Here is a 26,145-nt window from a genome sequence, read left to right as displayed (position 1 = left end):
TACCTTAAGAATAACATATATGATAACACAAACAGGATAAACATTAAAGAAGAAATAGAAGTCATAGCGCGTGCCATAGAGAACTATACAGAGGATAAATTAGCGACAGTGCTATGATTGTAGCTACGGTGTGTAAGAGTTCAATGAATCGAATTACCGATCCGAACCCCATCTCTAGTCACTTAACACGTGACACACTATTATTTAGAACAAATTCAGTCACTGTGCTGGAGAAGACCATCAGCAATTTAGTAGTCAGTCAGCCAATACCGGGGTTTTTTCCCGGGGGTAAAGCGACAGGGGCGTGAAGCTAACCACTCACCTCCAACTAGTGCCGAGATCAAGAAAATGCAGATCTATACATTCACTCCCACCTACACTTTCATGGCGTAGTTCTTAATTAGTTAAGTATAGGAATTTTCTTTTTCCTTGGCACTACAGCCCCAGTGGGCCTAGGCCTACCTCCATGAACTTCTCCGTTCACTTCGGTTTTTCTAGATCTTACGCGTTCGGTAGTATTCCTTGGGCGGGTGATCAGCTCGTCGCAAGGCCTCTACCTGTACACAAACACAGAAAAACGCACACAAACATCCATGCCCTGAGTGGGATTCGAACCCACGATCCCGGTTTCCAAGCAAGCGAAGACAGTACATGCCATAGACCGCTCGGCTACCGTGACTGGCTAAGTATAGGAATAGCTTAACTTTATTATTGTTATTGTTATTATTATATTTTGCTTTGTTTCTATGCTGACTCTGTAATCGGCCTGCGGCTTGTAACTTCAGCAAGTCTATACGTAAATACAGAATTCAAATATTATTATTATTATTATTATTACTATTATTATTATTATTATTATATCACAGACTTTGCTATATTCAGCGTCCAATCTTAAATTAAGAATGACTTCTCGTCAGGCTCACTTCAGATGCTAATGCTACTTCTAAGTACGTTGATATATTTGGAACCAAACCGAGTTCTCTTGATCATACTATATTATACTACTTTGTTCATCATTCAAATAATAAATGTATTCAAGATGAGTGTGTATGCTTTTCCTCATCACATAATGATTGGCATCGTTGCACTAAAGGAATTATTATTGTATAAATGATAAGAATTTCTTTTCCTTTTGTTTTCGTATTGATATATTTTTCAGTTTATTTCTTTTTCTTATTCGTGCTTACCATATAATTGACCTTTTGGCTGTTGAATATGAATGTAAATAAATAATCATATTGAAATTGTTTAATGTTTTAAATTTTAGGAATTGTGTTGGTTAAATAAGACACAGCCGGTCACGGTAGCCGAGCGGTCTAAGGTATGCACTGTTTTCGCTCGCTCGGAAGCCGGGATAGTGAGTTCGAATCCCACTCAGGGCATGGAGGTTTGTGTGCGTTTTTCTGTGTTTGTCTACAGGTAGAGACCTTGCGACGAGCTGATCACTCGCCCAAGGAGTCCTACCGTATGTGTAAGATCTAGTAAACCGAAGTGAAACGGAGAGTTTCATCGAGGTAGACCTAGGCCCAAATTGGGGCTGTAGCGCCACAGGGGGAAAAAAATAAGACACATAAAAATACAAATAATTCGTAGGGAAACGCCAATTTTTTATATAACTGTACCGCCAGAAATCTGGGGGTCGCAATAGTTCAGTCGGTATAGTGACAGATTACGGACTGTGGAGTCCGAATTCGATTTTTGACAGGACAAAATTCTTTTCTTCCCCACAATGTCCAGACCTAATCTGGGTTCATCCACACTCCTATCCAAGAGGTACAAGGGGATATCTCCTCGGTGGTTAAGCTGCCGGGGCTTGAAGCTGACCACTCAACTCAATCTAGTACCAAAATCGAAAATGGGGGAACTGTACCTTCACTCCCTCATATGTCTTTATGACAGTGTGCTTCAATAATTAATCAGAGTAAAAACTTAAATTTACTTTTGTTTTTTCTTGGCACTACAGCCCCAGTGGGCCTAGGCCTACCTCCATGAACTTCCGTTCACTTCGGTTTTTCTAGATCTTACATATTCGGTAGGACTCCTTGGGCGGGGGATCAGCTCATCGTAAAGCCTCTACCTGTAGACAAACACAGAGAAAAGCACACAAACATCCATGACCTGAGTGGGATTCGAACCCCCGATCCCAGTTTCCAAGCGAGCGTCACTTTACTTAGGGTCAGATATTTACTCACTGAGTAAAGTGGCCGCGACTTGGACTTGAACCCTTGCCTGGACTCAGTACCAAGGCTAAGGATCTGCTGCACTTTATGTCTATTCCTCATTCACGTCTTCATGACGTAAAACTTAGACGTAAGTGAGATAGCAAATACGCAGTGTCCAAACAAATGAACTGACTAGAAGGATTAACGCGCCACAATATTTTTGACTAGCATTGACAATCATAGTGACTATCATTGGGAATGCAAACTACTGCTAAAATACAAACAAGGATTGCAGATTTGATACCAATACTGGCGGGCTACGTCGTCGAATTATAGTGTAAGGTGAAGTGAGGGAGCTACGTGCGTCCAGGGATTTGCTCGTAAGGGCAATATAACAGAGTACGGCGCTGAAACTCGATTTCTTGTGAGCTGGTAGTGAGTTAGTGAGATTGCTTTTGCTTATAATCGCCCGGAATCAATGTAGCAAGAAACTGGCCCCAAATCGCTAGCAATTTCACGTTTCTGTGTTTTCTCTCCCAAAACGCAGGAGCAGCAGCAACACTTAGTGTTGCGCATGTACACTATTTTCCTATTTTCCTAATATTCACGACATGCAGCCAGTCTGTATTACATCTGTGATCCCTTTAAGCGTTGGAGCAGGACACTCATTCTTATTACAATACAGAATATTCTGAGAGTGAAACTTTGCCATTTATGCTCGTTGGATCCAAAATTATGAGAAAGCCAGCCTTAGTTAAGCATTGATAATTTTAATCAATAGATGTATTTACCGATACAATACGTTTCCTGATGAAATCGACTCAATGAGTTAGACATGGAAAGATGATTTTCTGACACATGCATATTTTCGACCTGAGAAAACATATACCGATGATAAATCATACTTAAGTGATTGCTGCAGTGGTAGAGGAGTGAGGGACTGACGCCCTAAAGAAATCCAGGGTCGCTGCCACACTCTCAGAATAGTCACGTGATTGACTGTTTATAGACGGGGTCTGGACTGGTAACTGCATTTATTGAACACTTTAACACACGACTGGTGACTACGTTTTACAAAAGCTCTATCACACACACATATTCGCACATACACGCCCATACTAGTATTCTTAGTCACGATCTTCACTGCTCTGCTTGGTAAAGTTTTCCAACGGCGGACGTTCCGCTTCCCCTAGGTTCCCGATGTGTCCCTGGCCACAGCTACCAGCTTCTGCAGCTTTCAGCTGACTGTTGAGTGGAGCAAAAGCTTGTGGTTAGTAAGCAGCCAGCATGGTCACTCAGGACCCATGAACAAATATCGAAGTCAAAATCAAAGATACTTTGCGATTGGCTGTTTACCGCCAATCAGTTCGTTTTGGGGTCAAACCCCTTAAGACTCACGACCAGAGATCTGCTTTTTCTTCGATTGAACCCTTGCCGTAATAGTCCTTATATAGCATTCTCTCTGACGAGAAGATGGGTTTGCCTTTGTTCAAGTGTACGTATCGCACATAGTACCAGTAGTGTTTCCATTATTTTGTTTGCCTCGTATCTGTACCTGAACTAAGCGTACAATAAATCTGTTTGCGCACGTAGATAACTTTTCCAGAGACAATCCGGAGAATTCTAAGTTTATAATGTAATGACAATAATAATGTTTACAGTCGGGCATTCATGATAAAGGCTGTTGTACCGCGCTGTAGTGAATACGATGAGCACAGATGCTAAGCTGACGACTTGAACAAATATTTTGTGACTGTCGCAGATATCTTCATTAGGAATCCCCATTATACGCGAAACTTACATTAAACCTTGAGGCAGACTTGTTCTTCAAAGTGTTTGTGAGCTGCACAGTGCAATCGTCTGTATGGTTTACGTGTGAGACTGGTTCAATTTATCTCAGTTGGTTCAGATTGGATCCTACAGGAAACTACATATATTAATTAAAATATGTATATATCTGTGTAAGATTTGATAGGTTATGTTCGAAATTAAACATAAACTTATGCAAATTAGATTATCTTTGAACTGAGATTATCTTAATCATGTTCTTATCCTGCTAATAAAACGTTAACTTGTTCTATATAAGAAGTTCAAGAAGTTACCGGGCATGGTACGTCTCATTACTATCTCATTTATTTCATAAAATTAAGAAGCAATTGAAGCAATTTTGAATAAATTTAGCGTTTGAGGTTTATAATCAAATTTATCAGGTGAATTTCATTTTTATCCTTCTTAAAGAATATTTAAGGTGAAACTAAAGTTTCTAAAAGGAAGAAAAAGCCAATAAATAGTTAATCGTATAATTGACATATAACGTAAAATACATATGCTTTTAATATATGCAATGTACTTTTAAATATCACGAATATGTAGAATTTCAATAGAACGTATATATAAATAATTTGAATCTATGCAACACGTATGTACCTGAACACCTACTGCGAGTAAATTTATATGAGTAATCTTGTACCTAATTTAAGTAACATAGAAGCCAGTAAGATATGCATAATAAGGAGGAAATTATTTCTCTTTCCCTATAGTTTATTATTATCACGCATACACCCGTTGCTAGGTAACGACTCAGGAAACACATCCCGCGGCAACGAATTCGCAACAATGGAGGATATCCGTTGATGGGCAATGGGTGTGTTTCTGTGTGGTCTAACCCAAAACACTCTAACGAGCATCCGACAATAACAGAGTTATCCCGCGTGGAGGCGTGGTCAAATAACTCCACCGTAGCCCTGCGAGTCGTAGGAGGCAATGAAAAGGAAACCCAGTGCCTGGGGGTATAACCGGGCAACCCCATTCCTGGTGGATATAAATACGGGGACCTGACCCTCAAGGTTGGAGATCTTCGAATCTGAGACAGTAAAATGTCATGAGTCCCGCGAGACTGAGACCTGCGAATGGCGCTGGCGAGGACAAGCAGCAATTGTAAACGACAGACCCACCTTCTCGTCAGAGAGGATGTTACATAAGGGCTATAATCGCAAGTGTTCAGTTGGAAAACAAAATTATTGTTCTTGAGCCTCAAGGGGTTTGGCATCAGGGCAAACTGATTGGCGGCAAAGCGCCAGTCGTAAAGTAACTCCGACTCTGACTCAGGCTCAGGCTCCGACTTCGACTTCGACTTGGACCCCGACTCCGACTCCGACCCCTGACCCCCGACCTCCTACCTCCGACTCTGACCCCCGACCTCCGACCTCCGACCTCCGACTCCGGCACTTCAACCGAAGTGTTGGCATAAAAAGTCACATCCACCTTCAGGAGCGAAGAGTAAGCCAATCAATAAACCAGCATGGTGCTTGGCTTTACTTGTTACCTGCTTCATGCCGGTCTCTTGCTTGGCTTATTCTTCAACCTGATGGTGGAGGTGACATATTCTTACGAAATGATAATTGAGTTTCAAAGAACTACACGGCGTTACAGACGAGAAAATAGAAATCTTCATAACTACCGTCGTCATAACCTCAAATCCTTCATAGATTTAAGGTGTTTGGAAACAAAATTCTGAATATAATATTTGGATCTGTGAGAGAAGCAAAAGTGGGGGGAGATAATGACATACTTTAGGTAGATAATTCGTTGACCTACCCTGCACTGACTATAATTATGGTAACGAAAACAAGGAGCAACTAGTAACATGCGTACTATTAAAGCGTAACTTTGCTCCTGTGAACACGAGAATGAACGAAGGGTACTCTCTGCGGGATAGAAGAGGAGCCAGTACGTTCTCCTTAGAGATAACGGCGTCACCTCTCAAGTTATAGTGATTGCCGAGAGAACCACAGTTCGCGAGAGACGTAGCCGACCTATGGACTGATAACCTGCCTTGCAGACTGAAACATATTTATTTAGCACAAAAAATGGAGGGGAATCTTCCATTCAAAACGTTGATATTTATGTCGCATCTACATCGACGTCACGTTCCAGAAGATTCTGATCTTAATGCGACTCTCAGAACTTAAATATTACCCTTGAATATTTATCTCCTGAGCTACAGAAGTGACGCAACACAGAATGGGAGCATTGCCATTAGGTATGAATTCCCAACGATGTACCACATTCAAGGACGATATTACACCTATTTTAAGATGGTATTATAATATTAAACTTGAAGGTCTGAGGGCAACCATAGACAAGTCAATCCTGACAGGTGCCATCACAGCTGCTAATGACTGAATAGATGTTATGCTCTCTGAGGTTAATCTTCGATTCAAGAGGCGCAGCTGACATGACAGCTTCTGGGCGTCGATACTGGTCAGAAAACCATGCACTCTCTGACACTGATATCTGTTTACATTTCATCATGATCCGTGACTTCGTACACCGTGTCAACCGATCCAATGAAAGCTGGACTTCTTCGATATTCAAGGACTAGGATAACTTGACAAGTAATCCGAAACCTCAATCACTATGAAGTACCGTGCACGCTGTACTTGCACAGCCTAAGGTACACAGTAATATATCTAAATTCTTGCGACATATTCAAGCTTTAAATCCATCTTTCCCAATACGTTGCTAACGAAGCTCTTGAATAAAGGAAAAAGGACGTCGAATTTGTGAAGGAGGAATTTTTTGTAAATATACCTGTAAGGCTTTTACTTTGGTTCGAACATAAATGCATGTTATAGGAAGGGGCGGTTTGGGCCTTTGATTAATTTGAATACAAAGTTCAACGTACTTACAGTTAAGTGGTCTGGCATATTCTCTCTGCATGTTTAATTGGTGGATCATTTGAATGCTGGCAAAGACTTGGATACTGAATTCTTTACTGTAGTGTACACTAGCCCAACATTTTACATGTCATTGGTTAAAAAGAGGAAGTAAATGGCTCTGAAATTTGAACAATGTACATCAGTGTTGCAGCTATTAATTTTTCCCTTGCGCTATTGAAAATCGTGGAAGGAAAGAAGTGGCATTTAATTAAATTTTAGGCATTTCTGACGTCAAATGAGTAAAGGTATTTTAATTGGAACGGAGTACTAATTTGTCTCATTGTAAATTTTGCGGGAAACTAAACATCATTAAATTCTCTGTTTGTACACTGGCCTTTGAACTGTACGACATCCAAAAGAGACAAAGATTCCATTGAAATAGTCGAGTAGTATGGTATAAGGGATGTTTGCATTGAAATTAGAAACTTGCTACTGTCCGTTTACGTTTATTTTTGTGGTAAAATAGCCACAGAACAAAATCTAAGGCCGTTCTCATCGAAATATATTCAAACGAACCCATGCTATCCGCTGCTGAGTGTCGGCTAAACACAGTGGCATTATGTTAATGAAAAGTGGATGCTGTGCATTGCACGTTATTTGTCTATCTCCAAAGCGTGCCTTGTACTTTACCTTCATATTGTTTCCTTTTTAAAACCCAACTTTCATGCGCGCATAACATTTTCAAAATATATTGATATTAGAAAGAAAATTATTTCACATGAAATATTATTATTACTTTTACCATTAATTATAGATTTCATGTGTGTTGTTTCTTCTGATATTAAACTTTCGAAACAATTTCTTCCCCACACAGTGTGAAGATCACTCCGCTACATGTGAGTTGCACGAGCAGCAGGTTTCACTCTAGGACAAAACTGCAGTTAAATTTCGTTTTCCATCTTCTATATTTCCCATGTTCAGTACCTCTTTGGTCACAAGGCTACGGGGCGTCCTCAGGTTGCGAATGAGCAGACGACCTCTATATATGGAAGATAGCTGCGGATATTTTCAATAAACAGTCGCGGACAACCGACAAGAGGTGGTCCTCCAGCCCGGGAATTGGGTGTGGGACTAACAGCTCACCGAAAAAAAAGTAAGCTTGTTACGAAAAGCCACAAAGGTCCTAGTTAGCTATATTCTGATCTTTATGTTTCCAGACAGGAGATGGAAAGATAAAATTTTCTGAAATGATCGGTATTAAACATTCCTAAAACTGAATATACTCTTAAATCTTTTGTGAATGTAGAACTAAGTCGCAACGCCTTTGTCAGCTTCGAAAGGTTTACGATAATTACATAAGCAAGCATATACTCGTAGTCTTATATTCTGATGATGTTTTACATCGTTAAAACTAGTCCTCTATTCAAAAGACAGCGACCGAAATAATCAGCATTTGGAAAGTTTTATTAAAAGAATCTTTGTTGATAGTCACTAAATGTAACATTGGAAATTGCTCTCATGTATATTGTATACCTACCTTCTTCAGTGGAAATCCGTTCTTTTCGAGCCATAGCCTGCCTTAGAAGATTCTGGCACATTAATGACCATTTGGATTTTAGTCCTTTTTATTCTACAACCGCAAATTTGTATAGAGCAAGGACGTCAGCCTCGCGCCCAACTCTGAACCTGGAGAACTAGGTCTCAGGATTTAAGTCCCCCAGGAACAGGGTGGCCCAGTTATACAACAAGGCACCGGGTTCCATTTTTGTAGTTTCTACGACTCACAAGGATAAGGGAGAGGCATTCTAACCGTCTTCACACTGCAAATATGCCTACTTAACGCCAAAACATTATGCATTGTTCATATTTACCAGTATTTTAAGAACAAAGGGCACATGTCTTCCTGTTGGGAGGAGAGGCACAATAAATCTAAAAAAAATCATAGAGCTTCCAGTTATGTTGCTTAGAATTGCTTTTAGAAATAGAAATGTGTTTTGTCATTCTCAAATTTTTACGGTGAAAATCAGTATAATTTAATTGTAAACAGGCCTGTATTTATCTGCTAGTATCTAAATCCTGACACAGACTTAACAAAAGTGCAACAAAAGTAACTTAGTTGTTTGGAACTTGTTAACAAAATATCGGATTAACAGTTCATTTGCATAAAGTTAGTATACAGAATTTGAATTTTCTACCTTTCAAAACAAAGAAGTTTCGTATTATTAGGATTGCATTGTGCTAGGCTGTAATAAAGCCGATTTGTTTACATATATTGAATCATCAGCAGTTTGTTAATTAGTTATCTATCATTGAAGGATAAAAAGCGACGGGAAGTGGCAGAGAAAAGTTATACTTCTGCAAACACAACCTGCAGAGTTTGTATTAAAGTTACAGTCAGGAGAATGGCTCTTATCTCCAGCAGAAGAGAGGACACTCGTAATACCGTGATTTGGTTCGTTCCCTGCTGCTGGCGGAGTTGGGAGGGGACAAGATACGCTCGCAATACAGAGATATAGGGTATACAGCAAACATTTACTTGGCCTTTTGGTTTATACATTGTCAGACAATATTTGAGTCGAAACATGCAATAATTACTTTTAATTAATTAAAAATAAGCATATAGGAACATAAATGAAAAATTTAGGTGTCTTCAGAACATTTTAAAATGCAGTCTGGTGTGAGTGCAATACTTGGTCTCTCGCATTAATGGAAGAACGTAGGTCGATGATACTGGAGAAAGGGATGCTGATGACAAAATTTGAATAAAAGAAGGAAGAGAGAACAGGAGGCTGCAGAAACACACATAATGAGCAGATTAATAATTTTCACACTTCAGCAGATATTATGATCATCAAATCACTCAATCGTTTTATGGATGCAGAATCGATGAGACAATCGAGAAAATTATACGATTAATTTGTCAGAAAATGTGAAGGGATTGAGACCATATGGTAGGCTTAAACCTAGACATGAGCACAGGAACATGCATATAGGGAGAAGACATGACGTGTGGATTCGATTAAATTGGTTCGGGATAGTGATAATTGCTGTGCTTGTTTGCACAAAGAAATGAAGCTTAAGGTTCCATAAAGGGCTGAGTATTTCTTGAATTGCTGACCGACTATTCTCATGAAGGACTTTAGTCCACACAATTCGTAAGAGAAAGTACAAGGGTTATATCATGTTTATGCAGTTCGCATCTTTATAAAGTAAATTAATTTGATAATGAAGAACATAAGAAACATGTATCACAGACAACCACTTCTGGGCCGTGTTTCTTGAATGCCTAAAGCTGAGTTTGACGACATTATATTTGTGCTTTTCGCAAGAAATTGGTAGACAGATTCTTTTTAAAGTTGTGAAGGGGTTTTAAATTTGATCTGATTCAGTAAATTATAATTCCCATCTCATGTAAAAGACCGCCTCTATGGTCTAGTGGTCAGAGTTCCTGCCTACAGATCCATAGGTCCGGGTTCGATTCCCATTGCTATCAGATTTTCTGGGAAGTAGTGGGTGTGGAACGGAGTCCACTCAGCCTCGTGAGGATAATTGAGGAGCTATTTTAAGGAAATAGAGGCTCCGGTCTAGAAAACCGAAATTAAGGGCCGTGGGGATTCTTTGCGCTGACCACGCGACACCCTCTATCCGCTAAAGTTGGCACTAACTTCGCCGACAAGCGGCGGTCGCTTGGTCGGTATAGTTCGCTTGCGGACTAAAACCATTGAGTTTGCTTTCATTTTATTTAATATGAAACACAACATAGAATTCCATACAATTTCTGAAAGTACTCTCACGAGATAAAGAACTAACATACACCTATGAGGTACGTCGTAAATTTGTAAATCTTATTAAGAGATCCACAACGTTCAGTCCAACCACGTTTTCACGTAAAGAATATTGATAGAAATAAAAAGGAGATCATTAATTCAGATTATGTTGAGTGTCATATCTGTACTTCCAGTAACTTAACAATATTCACTCTGTTATCTGCAGTATTTGAAAACAAGGTCAAAATAACAGGGAAATTTTCCGTTACTATGAAATGTATCAATTGTTTCAGTTTTTCAAAACCAAATTTCGGAAAATTACTCTTATTACCTTTATGCGAATGGGAGGAACCAACTCTACTGGATCCGCATGTAAAACTAATCTCATGGACATATACAATATTTTCAGAATTAAAAATTTGGAAAAATAGACATGTCTAAAAGAATAGTCGTAAGTAACGTCTGGCATCATCGTCAGAAAAGTTTTACACTTAGCAAAGAACGCATCTTCATGATATAGTAGACTCACGATTAAACTGAAACCGGTTATCCTGGATGCGGATTGTTCGGGAACTTCGATTAGATAAATGACTGGCGTATTCAATGTACATATTCATATGCAATTTCTTTTTAAAAGAGAAAAAGTACGCACTCTTAAAAACGGAGTATTATTATGTATGCTTTATATCTTAAGTATTAGTTTGCTTTTGAACATGTAGTGGGGAACGCAAGAAGGATTTTAATTTAATTTAATTTAATTTAATTTCTCATCTCGATACGTACTAGAAAAGGTACAGGGGCATTCCCTTACACTCAGGTTGATACAAAGAAATAATCTCAACTGTAAAATTGACTTCATCCTGAAGAACGCCGTCTTCTGGATGTGGCGCCGTGTGAATCTTGTGTAAACACGTCACAGAAGACGGCGTTCTTCATCGTCACCGCCGTGAAAACCTCAGATCTTACGTTGACCTAACCCTTTTGAAAATACCTCCATACATCCCACTGTTATAAGCTTAATAGTACAGTATAAAACTCGTTCAAAACTCAGTTTCAAATCTCATCATTTATGTAAGATTCGTACCTGTAACTATCCACACCTTTCCCCATGTTCCTTTCAAGTTTTCAACGTTAGCGAATGAAGTATTGAATCAGACGTTTAACACAATCTCCTAAGAATAACACGCAGATTATTAAATCATAAGGCGTTCAATTTGTACCGTAAATACACTCCACATATTCATATCAAAATGTTATTAATACTCGCATAATATACACGATACACTGGTTGCTAACTTGTTTGTGGTCTATAGAAAAACTTAATTTCAGAAAAGCATTAAAAACGGAAAATAAAAACAAACCCTGTGGCTTTAGTCCGCAAGCGAACTATACGACCGAAAGCCGATAAGCGGCGGTCGCTAGGTCGATCATGAAGGTATTAACGCTTGACAATTGGTTATTACGGTTACCAGACATTGTGCAATTTCAGAGCTTATATCTCACTGTTAAAATACTTTATATACATACGCAGAAAGATAATTTGTGTGCTGAAAGATGCAGTGAGAGAGGCGAAAAGTATACAGTATCACATTTTTCGGAAGAAACGTAGGAAGACTAATTAAATCATCAGTGAATATATCAAATTCTAACCACGGTTCTCTGAGGGTGAGTCACGTAATCTAGTTACAATAATCACGCTTTTGTTTCGAAAGAGATTGTACTTTTAACCGAAAAGGTCTGGAATACTAAATATTATGGAAAGTACTGAATTGGCGGAAATTTTGTGTTTCAATTCCCTGGGACGCTTTTATAAAAGGAGACATTAGATGGTAGTGTTGAATAAAACTGTGTACGTAGACATTTCTCCATAATCCTTTTATAATATGAATAGGGCGGATGGCAGTAGTGCGGGACCAGGCATGCTCAAGCAGACGCTCTCTCTCCTCTCTCCTCTCTCCGTCTCTTCATAGAGTTATTTTAAACCCAGCATAAATGCTCCATCCTTTCTTTAACCCTTTGACTATTGAGCCCTGCCATAGAACTACCTGCAAGAAACGTCAAGGCTGCTTGGGAGTAAACGACGTTGCACACAAAAACCTCAATACTTCCGTAATTACCCTCAAACGACCACAGATTTAGATAATGAGAAAGCCTGTTCTTTCCTGTAAACATCAGTGTATAACACTTGATGACATCTATTGATAGAGATTCTATACTAAGTGTTAACGTCGAGCCGATCGCTTTGGCTCTGACAGTGTGGATGCAAGTACGCCTAGCCGATCTAATCGGCTCCTGGCGTACAGCGTGTTAGCTCAGCATGGCATTCACACCTCACAGATAGGGAACATAAAGGACCGGCATTAAAGCCTACTGCTACCCATAGTCTTCTTGTAGAAGTGTCGCTCTAGTCTCTCTTAATATTTGGCACCAGATGGAGATGAGTGGTTACCTACATGACACGATTTCCTTACTGCCAGGGAAAGAGAACCCGGTACCCACTGCATTGGAGGCTCGGTGGTACAAGTGACCGCCTGGAGGCAGTAGAGAAAAGAAAAATTTCTGCCCTCAACGGGGATCGAACTTCGATTCTGCAGCAATCTAACCCATATCCTAGTCATTACGTTGACTGGGCTACCCCGCAGTAGGCGGAGTCATGGCAGCTTAAGGGAGGCTTCTCGATAGTCATCTGTTTCTATCAAACTGGTCACTTTGTATTCGTTCTTCGCAGATTACTGCATATCGCTCTAGAAATTCCGTCTGAGATCTCAGTATCTCCATGCGGTGACTTCTTGAATGTAACGCCGTGCATTCTGGGGCAAAGTAGTCTCTACGGAAGGTATAATGATGTGAGATTCGAGGTTCTCACTGCTGTCGGTAGGGCTACAATAATTGCTCTTGCTCCTCGCCAGCACAGTCACTCTTGGTTCCGAATCCGGCGGGACTCATGACCATATTCTATTGTCTCACGACTCTGGGAGTCTTGCAAATTATGGCGTTGACTAGGAAGAGTATTTTGGTATCCTTGTTCCATGGAAGAGCGGTTGAGCCACAGAAAGAGCCGCGTCTAAATAATACAAGCTCGTAACAATAGAAGAGCGGAATTATGTAGCCCGTTTCGAGGCAACGGCTCGGTAAACACACTTCTGCGTGGGTAGAGACGTCACACAACAATGAACAGAGACCACGTGACGTGTTTTCTATAGGTCAGCGCCGAATGTTTACGGGGGACAAAAAAGCTAGTTTGAGCACAGTCATAAGCTGGAGGAGTGAGCAAAAGACGGACTTCATTTGGGTTCCGAAGTTCTAAGGAAACGACAGTGTGGCTAGAAGAATTATAGGACTTAGTGTGTGACGTTAGATGTGCTGTAATACATCGATATTGGGAGTGTGTAACTTAGTGAGACTTTTATATTTCCCGTGTTACAAATTCGTTGCCAGGGAACTGGTAGTGAAAACTAGTGGAAATGACTGAGAAGATAAGAGTTGGGTGATTGTAAATTTTGTAAATTAGCAAAACTGTAAGAACTAATTGTAGTGACGACCTGTAAGTGATCAGTAAATTCAATTACCAATTCGAACCCCGTCTTTAGTCACTAATTCACATGACGGTATTATATTCTTGAACACGACGCTATGTTGACTAATAAACCTTACCACAATATTCCTTCTATAGGTGTGGGAAACCAGGAATAAATCTTGAGTCAGCATGTTTACTGTAGGTAAAAAGGTTAAGTGCCGGTCACGGTAGCCGAGCGGTCTAAGGCATGTACTGTCTTCGCTCGCCTGGAAACCGGGATCGTGGGTTCGAATCCCACTCAAGGCATGGATGTTTAGTTTGTGTGCGCGTTTTTCCGTGTTTGTGTACAGGTAGAGGCCTTGCGACGAGCTGATCACCCGCCCAAAGAGTCCTACCGAATGTGTAAGATCTAGAAAAACCGAAGTGAACGGAGAAGTTCAGGGAGGTAGGCCTAGGCCCACTGAGGCTGTAGTGCCAAGGAGAAAAAAAAAAAGGTAAAGTTGTCCCTGTGCTTAACTAATTAAGCACTACGCCACGAAGGCGTATGTGGCAGTGGATATATGGATCCACATTCTTTTGACCTCGGCACTAGATGGAGATGAATAGTCAGATTCACGCCCTGGCCGCTTTACTCCCTGGGAAAGAGCCACCGGTACCCAATGGTTAGGAGTTTGGGTGAACCCCCGAGGTTTTCTGGATAACTCGAAGAAAAGAAAATTATTAATCCTACCGGGACTCGAACTCCTACCCCTCTGTCGTCCAGCCCGTATGCAGTCATCATACTTACCATGCTATTCCGACATATTTACTGTTCCGATTGCTCCTGATTCAAGACAGTTTCAAAATTCCTAAAATTAATGTTCTCTATTAATAAATAAGTTAAAATACAAATAGTAAACATATGGGTGATGTTGGAGAATGAATACTGCCTTCTACACGTAAAAAGGAAATCATGGAAGATGCCCGTTGGAATACCAAGAAGGAGATTGGAGGAACATCTCAAATACAAATTCGGGAAGCAGTGAGTGAGAATGGAACTGGCACAAGATCATCTTCAGTGGCAACCTTATGTTTCAGTAGTATTCAGACTTCGAATTATGCTCCCTTATGTTAGCTAAACTGTATTGATTTTATATGTGAAGGACACTAATGCAAGGGGATACCAGTTTGGGAGCTGCTGAATCGAGTCTGTCTTCAGGATTGTTTTGTTAACCATTGTGAATTGGCTGAAATATTAATTTCTTTTTTTTTCCGTGGCACTAAAACCCCAGTGGGCCTAGGCCTATCTCCATGAACTTCTCCGTTCACTTCGGTTTTTCTCGATCTTACACATTCGGTAGGACTCCTTGGGCGGGTGATCAGCTAGTCGCAAGGCCTCTACCTGTGCACAAACACAGAAAAACGCACACACACAAACTAAACATCCATGCCATGAGTGGGATTCGAACCTACGATCACGGTTTCCAAGCGAGCGAATACAGTACATGCCTTAGACCGCTCGGCTACCGTGATCGGCGAAATATTAATTGCCTAAAAAAATTCATAAATATTAATAAGTCACGTTTTTATTTACACTGGTTTCCGTCTCTTTAAAGGGGATAGGCCTATTTGTGAGAAAGAACTCTTTTGCGTATTATGATCGAAGTAAGGAATACAAGTTGTTCAAGGAAGAACATATGACATTCATCCGCAAGCGGATGAATCTATCCAGAGAGTAGTGTGAATTGTTATAAGTATGCTTCATACGATATTGTAGTCATTTGCAGATATTTTTCCTGTAAGTTTCACTTGTAAGACTACCATCATAAGAAAACACCCAAACATAAGGTTAAAGTTCTGCATCATTGCAATGTCTGGAACTTAGAACGAAAAATAAAGCATCATATAATTTTTAGATATATTTATGACAAATACAAGTAAAGAATTTTGCATGTTTAGCCCCAGTAGTTCAAACGTTGTCACTGACAGACGGAAAGCCTAAATATGGCGTTTGCGTGTCCTCACAGTTATTATGCTTTTCACAGACGTATCCTTAACAACTACAGGGATTTTTTTCCCCAGAAGTTCATTATTACTATGCACAATTCTTGGACCCGGTATTAAGTGTAACCACTGCTACCTGAAGTCAGAAGTTTGCACGGAATCCTGTTATTGAAAGGAATGACAGAGAATTATAATAGCAGAATACGGCAGTGTTTCCCAGACGGGGTTCAGTGAAGTAAAAATAAAGATTCCGAAGAGAACATTTTATTACTTTATAAAATGATAATTTAAATATTCTTATTATAAGCTTCACTCTAAATAAATTTACATTCTGGAGCATCTTTAAAGTAGAAACGCAACTTTCAAAGGAAGAAATTAATTAATTTATCACTACCTGCAGTTCATCAGCCACCTTCTCCAGCGCATGCTTCTGCGAAAATGGATTCTAGGATTACGCAGCAACAAAGAGAAAATACGGGAAGAGACGGCATGCGGTGTCAGATCTGAGAATTCAGCTTTCCAATACCAAGCCAAACATTAAAGGGATTTGTGAAGGCAAACAGAAGAAACACTTTTCGCACTAAAATTTTCATATATATGGCATTTTTCATGTACATGAAAGGCAATTTGTTTTTAAATATGTTAAGGTAAGATATATGTTGATTACATACCCTCATTATTTTTGGTCCAGTTTTGTAGTTTTATGCATGAGAATCGTAAAATGACATACAATCCAATTGCAAACAAGTTTAATACAATTAATTCGCATATTTGTATGACCTTATAGGTTTCGGTATTTCGTGGCCATTTTCAGGGGGTCAAAAGTAAAAGGAACTTGCTTTACAGTTATTGAGATTCCACGAATAATCATAAGTTACACAGTCGTGCACTTTAACAGGTTAAAATTGCTGATGTGTAAATATTGTTATTAAAAAATTTTGTTGGATATTATGTCCTCTGATTTATACGTACGGGTTTTCAGTTATTGCTTTATTAAATGTCTGAATGTTCTGTTGGATACGTGTAGTGCCTGTCTGTGTGTGTTTGTGTGTGTGTGTTTTTGTGCGGTGTGTTTGTATGTTTGCATTTACCCAAAAATTATTAGCTGTTCCTTAAAAATATTTCGAGTGAGAAAGAATTCCGTGAAAAAATTAAATTGGTACACAATGAAATATGGAATATTTGCAGATTGCAATAGTAATACATGGGAAATCATGTCATCTTTTCATTAAATAATATAACAAAGTTAATTTTTTGAAACTAAGTTTCAAGGAATGATTCATGTATTCAATATTATTAAGGGACACCCCCCACGTATAAGATTTGTAATCTGTCATTGCAGAACACTAAGAAAATGATTAAAAACATGTGTAGATACAGTGCGATGAGGAACGCCTCATGATTAAGCACCTTGACGTAGTGACTGGTAATCACTAATCTGCGACCGTTCCTTCTTTACATTCGTTTCAGTTTTATGAATACTGAGCAGATTTTTTATTTTTTTTGGCATTAACCTCTGGGATTGGGAGTTTGGTTTATAGATCGCTTTCAAGTGAATCGGTGATCATGAGTTCTTAGGACATTTGAACGGGATTGGAAGCAAGCATAATGATGAAGTGGAGATGGTAAGCTGAATTGTAGAGAATCTATTAGTGAAGCGAAACCACGCTCTGCTACCACTTTTTGAAGCGAAACCACGCTCTGCTACCACTTTTTGAAGCGTAAGTACCCTACAGAGGGTCCTTCAGGTTGCATATAGGTTCTCGTGATCACAGGACAGGGCGAGCAGGGGAGGACGAATAAATCAGCAAGGCGGAAATACCCAAACAGAAATAACCAAATCAAATATAAACAAAGAATAAATATAATATATTAATAAAGAAAGAATACAAACATAATGTAAATACCTGTATGAGAATTATTGCAGAGTTCGCTGTTCTAAGATAGAATACTATGTAGAGAAATTAATTTAGACGGTCGAGGATGACCTCGACCGGTGGTCCGAAACGAGAACAACCTACCCCATCGACGGTTGGAAAACCGAGAGCCTAGAGCTCCATACGTTAGGCCGCTAAGTCGGCTCGGAAGGGGAAGGAGAGAAGGGGTCAGTAGAGAAAGTAGAGGGGAGAAGTGCGCACACAGACCACGGACAGGAACCGACGTCACATTAGTTGCTATTAAGTCGCCTCAGAACGAGCCACTTTTCACTGTTATACACGAGTATAGTTAAATAGACAACAGAGGAGCACTGTTATAATAATTATTGTCTTTTGATGAAATAATTGCTACATTAAATTTCAATTCAAATAACACTGGCAAATTGAGAAAGAAAAAGAAATTGCGTAAAATATTTTGCTCGCCGTGGTTAATGTGATCTAGAAACTATTAGCTGTTCTTTCAGATCGGATTTATCTACGAGATGTCTAGGACCTGTCTCGAATAATAATTCGTCCTGAACACCCGCCTCTTTGTAAGTCCAACGTCGCCAAGTCGTTTGTTACCATTTCTTTTCGGAATATCTTTGATCACTGCATCTAGAAAAGAAAAGTGTTGACGTGGTAAGGTATAGTTACCCTGTAAGAGACCGTGAAGGCCCATAGGGGTGTGAGAGGTCGAGGCTCCCACATTTTCTAGACAAGAGGCTCACAGATGGCAGTAAATTAGTCAGCCTTACACACCGGCAGCCCTTTACACCCCCAAGAAGATTCCTAGTACTCATTTCTGTTAGAGGCTGAGTCGACCACAGGGCCATAGTGAGGCTGCAAGGATTGGGTTAATTAAAAAAATGTAATGATCTCATCGTGACTCGAACCCTTGACCTTCCGGCTTGTAGCATAGTGTTTCAACCAACTACGCTACCGCGTGATGACGTGGAGCCCAGCTTTATTATTCCCGTCTCGGTCTGGCACGCTTCCTTCTGTGGGCACGATATCCTTCCAAACTAGAGCATTTTATGACCTGCACCCTACTTCGAACAACAACAGATATTTCCCCATTCGGCAAGCTTCTAACATTTATAATTTTGTTCAAAACAAATATAGCATGTTTATTCCAAGCGAGTTAGATCCGACTTGTATTCGAAGAAAGCGAAGGACCCATTCAAAGGGCAGATATTTTTCAGAAAGTCCAGGCTAGAATCTCGGCCCATTGACTGACTGAACGACTGAAGGTTTTCTTGAATTTCCCTCTCACCCCAGATGTGTTCTTTAGCAGCATCTCAATATAAGACGCTATAGATTTCTTCCATACCTTTTTGAATTCATCTTTCATGTTCAGCTTTTCTTTCGACGCTGTGTGACCAACGCAGTTGAACTTCGCTGTAGGCTAGCAAGTATTTCTGTTTAGTATTCGGGGGATTGTCTTCGATTCTTACTTCGAAATTTGGCTAGTCTGGCTAAGAAATTCCGAGGTGTTTCTCAAAGATGTTGAGATAATATTGGGATAATATGTTATTTTGAGTAGGTAACGGTCACTTCTGTAATTGCTTACCTACTTACTTACTTACTTACTCATGGAGCTGAGCCCTTCTGGAGGAGCCGCCAATTCTGCAGCTACTCAAGAATTTCCCAGCATTTTATGGAACCCGAAGGTTCATTACCGTGTTCACAAGAGCCCTCCACTGGTCCCTATCCTGAGCCACATCTATCTAATCCATACCATCCCATCCTATCTCTCTAAGATCCATTCTAATATTGTCCACTCACCTACGCCTTGGTCTTCCCTGTGGCCTCTTTCCTTCTGGCTTTCCCACCAATATCCTATACGCATTCCTCATCTGCCCCATTCGTGCTACATAACCTGCCCACCTCATCCTCCTTGACTTGATCAATCTAATTATACTTGGAGAAGAGTTCAAGTTATGAAGCTCCTCATTATGCAGTTTTACTTCTGTAATTACAGAAACATAAATTGATACAGTGTAAAAAAATGTGAATCAGGAATTCTTTACAGAACTTAACCTATTTATAGAACATTATTTGTGTCATAGGCGTTTATCTAAAAATATATATTCGTGTGTTTCTAGTGTTCTTTTAACAAAGGGAAATTTCCAAGCTTTTAATTAAATTTTGTATTGTATAAGAAACATTTAGAATATCATTATGTCATGGCGCCAATGTAAAGAAAAAACACGTTCACTTTTAAATGAATCCCTTGAAGTGTATTTACCTCATTCACAAAATTCTTTTATTCTAAATTACCCTCAGATTTTGTAAAGGATAATTTATACACCCAGTTTCTTCGATTCAAGGTTTAAACCTGTACATTTCCTTTCTGTCCACGGAACATAATTTTTGATAATCCATTATTTGCAACAAAGTTGACCTCGTGTGCAGCCCTGAAAGACATAGAAGGCAACGAATAGGGTACCAGGGCATAAATACAAGGACCTTGTTTGGTTTTGGACGTAAGGTTGACGACGTACCTCAGTAAAAATTATTGTTGCAGAGTTCAAAAGGAGTGGAATTGAGGTGCAATCTGGCAGAATCTTCTGAGGAATACTTAGGCTGAAAAGAACTCTTTCATTCACGAGGATGAACCTGATTTAAATGTTTGTAGTGTGTCCAGTCCGCAATCCTCGCAACGTATAAGTATAAGATACATTTTAATATTGTCACCTGTTAAGAGTGTGACTATAGATGGGGTTTGGATTGGTGACTTGATTTATTGACCACTTAATTCGTATACGCAACTAGTAACTACAAGTAACTATAACAGCTTAACACAATTAAAAGTTACTGTAAATGTAGCACACATATTCTCCTTTGTTCTCAGTAGCACTTTCCTGGTACTGGATCCTAACAATGTCCTCTGCCTACGCCTTTACCGGCTGACCAATTAACACAACTGACTCATTGCTTCAACTGAGTAAATCCCAGGCTGGCGGCCATTTGACATTAACCTTCTACTTTTCTCTTCACTAATTCCAACTGAAGACTCTTCACTTCTTGCATTTCATTGCACAGCATTTTCTCACTAATTATCCTGGTTATAACATCTCGGCACGGACCGCACAGGAAACACCGTTCCTATGTTGATGTTTAATTATTTCCATGGGAAAATGTTTGTTTGAGAAGCCGTTACACATTAATGGCTGCCGTATATTTGCTTCTCTGGTTGTCGTTGCCCAGCAACTGGTCCATATGCTACAGTATTATGTTCCATCTACACCCATTTCTCTCAAGTGGTCCTTTTCTTTAATGTTTTACAGCGTAATACATTTTGACTGCTTTTCTCATTCTCGCATGCATGCTTCGCCTCGTCTGTACCAAAGGTAATGTAATTATAAACGATACACATAGGAAAATTTATTTTATGAAAAACGAAATTTCCGTCCGCACAGCGATGTTATCCTTGCATTACCGATATGAGATAAGCCCAATGTTTAGTTCTTGGCGGTTGCAAAGAAGATCGAATAGCCAGTGATATAAAATCAATTATCTTACCGTTAAACTGAAGTGGAAAATAAGGAGTCGATTCGATGTTAAAGATTAATCTACAGCCAGATTTCATTGATTCAGATATCAAAAGTGTAATAGTGCATTGTCTCAGTTCCTTAAACTACTTGCCATATCTGTTGACACACTTTCAATGCAGTGAATGCTCAGAGCTAGGCTCTTGTGCGAGTGGCGTGTCTTCTGGGCTACCGCCGAACTCTTATGTACGTTACTGTGAATCTTCAAACTGCAGGATGAAAGAAAATTGGACAGCGATTAATATATAAATGGACTGAGTTTGCTCAAAAAAGTCATACAAGTAGCAAAACTTTTCTAATATAACTGTCTTTATAGAACAGAGTTTTTTTAGAAACAATCAGTTGCTGAACCGCTCAAGGAATTCCAAAATATTTATGGAATTTCAGTTAATCACAGTTTTCACAAGAGCTCGCCTCAAATCCCTTTCCAGAGTCGAATGCAGGCCATACCTCGATTCTGCTTCTCTAAGATTTATTTTAATATTAGCTTCCCATTTAATTTAGATCTTTCTGGTGTTCTCTTTCCATCCCTCAAATTGATTCGAATATATTCTAGGTTAAGGATTTACAAAACTTATATTTACCTATCCTCCCCGTGGCAGTAACATCAGGGGGGTAAGAAATGACTAAAACATACGCAACGTGAGTTTGTGAAATTTGAAGGAGAATGAGAGAGTAGTCACACAAGAGATAAATCTCTTTTTCAACAACTTAAAATATAGCCATTATAACAGAGCAATCTCAGCATCTTTGTTTATTTAACGATTCTTATTGAATTGTTCTGGTTTCAAGGGTTAAGCTTAAGTAAAGGAATTTGAAAGGAATTGTTCTGGTCTGTGTTAATTATCTTAACATTTGACTGCAGTGGGAAAGTTTTGGAAATCTTCGTCCAGCATGGCAGTTAAAGCCTGAGATTTCCCAAATTCAATCCAAGCGTCCTAAACCTTCAAAATATGACGATCCATAACATTTAGAATAAAATAAATTGTGTTATAAATGAACTAATTTTTATCACGTGCACCAAGAGGAGAATCTCAGGTGAAGATTCGCAGAGCCAGTAAAAAAAATGATAGCTGCCATACAATGGGAAAAAGAAGGAATTTACCTTCAGTTGAAAGACTGCTGGATGGATTGTCTTTCGAAGTCTGTATATGGGACAGCAAACAGTGTCACGTCTAGGTCGCCGTTCTGCCCCTCTGCAACAGTGAAATCAGATATCAGTTGATATATTAGCTATAAATTACGTCATCAAAGCGAGATCAAATATCCGATGATCCAGAATTACTTATAATAATATGCGCACATTTAATGAACGTCTATCAGGGTGTAATAGAGTACGGAACAATTACTCCATTGTCATTCGAGCTGATATACATTTGCAATGTGTTTCTTATTGTTTCACTACGTACACTATTCCTGTAACCAACTCGTGTCCTGATGGAAAAGTTAAGGGAAATGTTCTATATGACTTCAATACTCTACAAAATAGAATTTTTCTTGAGGAACTGGTAGTCATTTAGCTGGTCAAACAATTAGTCTCTCTTTATGTAACCCGAAAATTCATAATGATCTTCCCAAAGTCCCAAAAATGAATTCTGTCCTGATTCAGTCGAACACAAAACACACTAAAATTCTGTTTATTTACGACACAAGCTAACAGCNCCCCCCCCCCCCCAAGTTTCTTTCTTATGGTGTAGTAAATCGTAATTTATTTAAATGCAGTGAAAATGTTATTTCGCTTTCAATGAGACGCGAGGGCAATAAAAACGAAAACGAGGTCTTCCATTAACACTAACCAAAATAGAATAATTAAACTGTGCAGAATCTCAAAGAAGGCGGTTGATTCAGCTGTTTCGAATCCATTGCCTCCCGTAAATATCCGAGACACATTACCATTGAATTAAACTGGCTTCGCTTTTGTGTCACATTTCACACATCACAAATTTTCACCCCTTTTTTCAGCCAATTTGGGCAGTCCGTTTTACGTTATCGCATATACGTACTGCTCAAGTGTCTGATTTCTACGTTCCATATGTATAAATTGTAGTCAATGTACTTAAATTTTCTGTGAAAACTGGCATAGTCCAATTTCATGAAAATCTAAAGTTAGGTAACGATCGTTATAGTAATTATAGGACGGTATCTGTCTGTAATCTAACTACATCACCACAGCAAACACTAGAGCCTCTCTGTAAGTGGGTAGTAGCCAGGGTCCCGTCCCCCAGTCCACCCGCTCTCGTGATTAACTTCGGTATCGAGAATGAACGGGGACTTGGCCACTCAGTGCCACTAGGTTCGGACAGATCCAATTTGCTACCCACCGTCCCTACCTCGCTAAAAAGGTGCTTAAAACCATGGTGAAGCCACAGTATTTGTTAAGAGGAGGCAAGATATCTACTTGCAGAGCGAAGATAATAGCTTCATATATCTTACTCAATTGAACACAGAGATTTAGAGAGAGATGAACATATGGGAGGAAAGAAGGAGAGATTAAACATTTCGAATGTTTTACGCTTAATAAAAGAGGAGTATGGATACCAATGTACGACAACTTCAACTCTGCTGGGCAGAAATGGAGAAGAGGAAGTCCTATGGTGTACAGGGTTATAGCTGGAACTGCCACATTATTGTTGACTTCCGTAAAGAAAAAACATCACTAAGAAGGGTTTCAGTAGTGCGGTTGTTCTGGAATCTTTGGCTATTATACGATTATAACTGTTTGAGAGTTATAACAGAAGGTTCACCTTATATTCATGCCAGAGGAAGAAAGAAAAAATAAAGTCATACTGTCACAAAGTCTTTGTCATGCTTTGAGACGTCATGAAGTTTAAGTACTAAGGTTTAAGTAGGAGCCTACAGACGGTGTCTGTAAAATTATCATAGCAATGGAAAGCTTATTAATTTCATCTTGAACTTCTATGATGGATACCGAAAGTTCTCGTATGACAGCTATAATTTCACGAACACAGAACATTTTAAGTGCAGTTACATTCGACATCGTTATGTAGAACTATCTTCAGAAACCCACCACTTGTCCCTGTTCTGAGCTACAGTAACCCAGTCCACATTTTACAAAATATTTCTTTAACGTTCATTTTAATCTTATTCTCTCATTTGATGCCAAAATCGACGGACCTACTGAAAATACCGTTAAATAAACTACACATCTTTATAAATTAAAAATTACTCTCACATTGACCTAGATCTCTTTGTGAACTCTTTCTTAACGGGCCTTCTGATTAAAATCTTGTATGAAATGCTCTGTACTCTGGAATATAATGCCATGCAGTCCGTTGCAAGTCAACCGACATTTCGGAAGAACATGTCGGTTCCATTTTCAGCGCCGAAGAAAAAACCAGACATGAAACTAGCATGAAATGAAAGAAAGCAGAGATCATAAATGGAAGGAACATGTTCCTCTGAAACATCGGTTGGTTTTCAACCGACTACACGCCATACGTGTACTTCCCAGATGATACAAATCTTCATAAATACCACTGCGAGAACCTTAAATCATACAAAATCTCTTATGCATTTCTTACTCCGCAATTTGCTTCATGTCTAGCTCTTCTCATTTTTTCTCGACTTAGTCTCCGAAAATTTATTGGAGATTATATATTATGAAGTTTCACATTATTATGTGTTCTCCTCCCATCTGACACTTCCTCTATATTCAGTAAAATACTCTCAGCACCCTTTCTCAAATGTCTCAGTCTTTGTTCTAATCTTAGTATGAGAAACTAATATTCATATATTTAAATATAACTCAGATGCAAATGTTACGTTCAATTTTATCTGTTTAGTTTATACGTAATTGTGTCACGTAGGGAGGAACCTTCTCGATATTACACAGTTGTAGTCCATGATTTAGTTTTTTAATTTGTCACTAAAGTTGAACTGGAAAACTGTAATGTGCTCAGAACAAGAAACAAAACTGATTAGAGTACTAAATGTTTGGTTCACTTACCAAATGCAAATGCTATGTTTGAGATGAAATTGCTACTTTTTTGCAGAGTGACTTATACTGGATCGAAAAGGCACTACCTTGGTTATCAATTGATAGAGTCAAGATCGGTATGGGTATCTCTTGAAGACTCCTAGTTAAATTTTCACAATAGAGTTTTCGCCATAAACTAAGAATGACAAGATATGTTTAATGAAAGTAATGGCTTCAGACGCAATCTTCAACTCAACGGTCCATTTATTTGTTTTACGTTTCATAATTTCTTTCTTAATTTATTTCCCTCTTTCTTGCATTTTCCTTCCATTATTTCCAGGGGATATAAACCTTAGAAGTTGAACCGGAAGAAGAAGTAGATACAGACGAGAAAGGACCATATATTTTACAAAGTGAGGTGGAGAAAGCTATCAAGGAAATGAGGAAGGGAAAGGCTACAGGAGATGATGATGTACCTGGAGATGTGCTCAAGTTACTGGGAGAAGGTGGTTTGAAAACACTGACAAAACTAATGAACACCATATATGAAAGTGGAGAGTGGCCCAAGGACTTTACAGAAGTTACAATGATTGCCTTAAAGAAAAAGACAAAAGCTACAAAATGCAGCGACCATCGCACAATAAG

At 39.2% G+C, this 26,145-nt stretch overlaps 2 protein-coding genes across 3 annotated transcripts in view; one reads left to right on the top strand and one right to left on the bottom strand.

Moving 5' to 3' along the window:
- Positions 1 to 21,713, bottom strand: part of LOC117282745 (sodium channel protein Nach-like) — a 101,073-nt gene extending 79,360 nt beyond the window's left edge. The window contains exon 1 of the mRNA XM_033753605.1: positions 21,675 to 21,713. The gene's annotated coding sequence lies outside the window, so the exon portion shown is untranslated. The remainder of the gene's footprint in view (positions 1 to 21,674) is intronic.
- The window catches only part of LOC111869945 (opioid-binding protein/cell adhesion molecule homolog), a 162,514-nt gene that overhangs the window by 40,461 nt on the left and 95,908 nt on the right, over positions 1 to 26,145 (top strand). The gene's annotated exons all lie outside the window — the stretch shown is intronic.

Source organism: Cryptotermes secundus, unplaced genomic scaffold (assembly GCF_002891405.2).
Source record: "Cryptotermes secundus unplaced genomic scaffold, Csec_1.0 scaffold979, whole genome shotgun sequence".
Classification (NCBI taxonomy): Eukaryota; Metazoa; Arthropoda; class Insecta; order Blattodea; family Kalotermitidae; genus Cryptotermes; species Cryptotermes secundus.
Note: the sequence above shows the minus strand (reverse complement) of the source record. Positions and strands in the feature narration are given on the sequence as shown.